The sequence below is a fragment of the Marmota flaviventris genome, chromosome 11 (assembly GCF_047511675.1).
Source record: "Marmota flaviventris isolate mMarFla1 chromosome 11, mMarFla1.hap1, whole genome shotgun sequence".
Lineage (NCBI taxonomy): Eukaryota > Metazoa > Chordata > Mammalia > Rodentia > Sciuridae > Marmota > Marmota flaviventris.
This window is the reverse complement of record NC_092508.1, coordinates 38,189,473-38,192,075: the sequence shown is the minus strand read 5'-3', so window position 1 is coordinate 38,192,075 and position 2,603 is coordinate 38,189,473.

Sequence of the window (2,603 nt, the reverse complement as noted above, 5' to 3'; positions counted from 1 at the left end):
GCTGGTTGATCTAGGTGATCCTTTTAAATCAGGCCTCACATATAAAAAACTATTAATAAGGATTTGGAATAGGTGAGACTGAAAGAGTAAACTGGAGCCAGAACCATAGTAGACAAGGAAATTTGAGTTTTATACAATAAATAATTGGAAGTGAGTGAACATTTATAAAATGGGAAAATTTTAGAGTTGAGTGTTGAGAAGACTCAGTCTTGTATCAATGTCTGGCTAGACCACATACATCATGAAGTTTCCTGTTCAGACTAGCAGGAAGGTGTGGATTTAACTCAAGTGGAAGGAAATAAGGAATTTTTTGTTGTTCTACATTATAAAGAAATATACAGCATATTTGGATAACTAATGAAGAATGATTTGGTCGAATAATGTGGAAAGATCTCCAAGATATATATTTTAAGGGAAAAAACAAGTTGCAGAACAGTGCATATATATCCTGTGCTTTGTACAACAAAGAAATGCTGAAAAGAGATAAATGTTAGCAGGACAAAGGAGGGAATGAGATGAAGGAGGCAGGTGTATAAGCACTAGTTATGGATTTCTATCTTTTTTTTTTTACTCTGAACTGTAAACATAAAATTACTAGCCAAAATTAAATAATTTAAAAGCAATTCTATAAGTAAAAACCAATTGAAACAATGAATGTAACTGCTATAGTTTAAATTTGGAATGGCCCCCAAAGGCTCAGGTGTTGAAGGCTTAATTCCCAGCTGGTGGTGCTATTGAGAGGTGGTAGAAACTTTTGAAGGTGGGGGCCTAATTGGAGAAAGTAGATTACTAGGGCAAGTCTTGTCTCTGCCCGGGCTTTCCCTTTCTTGCCCCTTCTCTCTCTTTCTCTTCTTCCTAATCACTATGAAGTGAGCAACTCTGTTCTACTACAGGCTTCCCACCATGATGTCCTGCCTTGCCAAAGGTCTAAAGCTACAGGTCCTAGTGACTACTGAAACCATGAGCCAAAAAAATCTTTCCTCTGTTAATTTTCTCATGTATTTTGCCACAGTCATGGAAAGCTGAGTAACAGTAACTACATAAAATTAATAAAACCGTATCTCCCCCCCAAAAAAAAGATTTATCTCAAATGATTTCAGAACATAATACTTTGTACATCCTTAATGAAATGCATTCTAAGAACAAAAGGAACTACAAACAAATATTAATCTCCAGTAGGTTCCTTGTAAACAGTAATATCAGTTTTGTTATTTGGGAACTATTCTCTTTACACTGTAGGAGAATACAAACATGTACTTATGATAAACTGTTCTTAAGAATTAAGATTTTTCAGTGCAAGAAAATAAACAATTAAAATTCAAAGAAATAAAAGAAAATGATGCAGCCCAAGTCTCTTATAGGTATTAGATTGAGAAACACAGATTATCAAGCCAAAAATAACAGGAACAAAATTAATTTCTTGTTAAAATAAGTGTATCTATTTTTAATACATTCTGTTTCACACTTTAATCCAAAATTGCAGTTATTTAATTAATTTTAAAATATTGAATTTGTTTACTTTCAAAAAGGAAGGAGAATAACAGCCTATACATTGATAATAGCCTTGAAAATAGAAACAAAGCAGAAAAAATCTGGAGGGCTATTGACTGAACTGTTATACCAGACAGGGGAAAAGGATTCAGAAATGACTCCTTAATTCAAGTTCTGCTAACTAGAAAACTGTATTGCTATGTAAAAAAATAAGAAGAGGAAAATCAGAGAAGAAGCCATTTTGGTGGGAAAAGTAACTTTCTGTTTTAAATATAATTTAGTTGGATATTTTCAGCAATCAATGGGAAATGTAAAGGCTTACCATGAAAAAGAGTTCAGCATTCTTAGAATCCAAGGGGAGGAAAATAAAAAAAACTTTAATAGAAATCCTCATATAAGACCCAAAGCTTAGAATCCAAAATCAAGTGAAAATTTAGAGACCCAAATTCTAAACCCAGGAACATAAAACTAAGGAAGTAAAAGGAAAGAGAATACAAGAAGATTGATAAAAGTTGCCAGAGAGGAGGGAGAATCAAGAAAGTAGTATTTCAGGAAAGGGAGAGGAGATAGTAGCCATAAGTGTCAAACAGTTCACATATCACATAGGGAATGGATTTGGTGACTAGGAAATCTGTCTTTAGGAAATAATCCAAAGATCTATGCAAAAATGCAATAACCACAGCATTGTTTACGATATTAAAAAATGTTTGAAATGCCCTACATACAAATGTTCCCTATTCCCATTCTTCTTTAAAACAGGTCTAATGTTTAGTAAGCAAATTATGTTATATATATACTATGTAATACTATGCAGCAATTAACATTATGTTTTAAAGAATGTTATAACAGAAGATAATGCTGAAGAAAATGAAACAAAATTATACACACAGTATGTTCTCAGATATACACAATCCGTAAAAATATCTTCAAGAATTTTGAGAAAATGTTAACATTATTTACCTCTTGGTAATGGGAATATGAATGATAATTTTAGGCTTCTTTGTATTTTTTCTCTGCTTTCCAAATTTGTTATAATAAGCACTATTTAAAAAACTCAAAACATTTAATCACTATTATTAATACAGCCACTATATCATCAAATAAATTGAAAT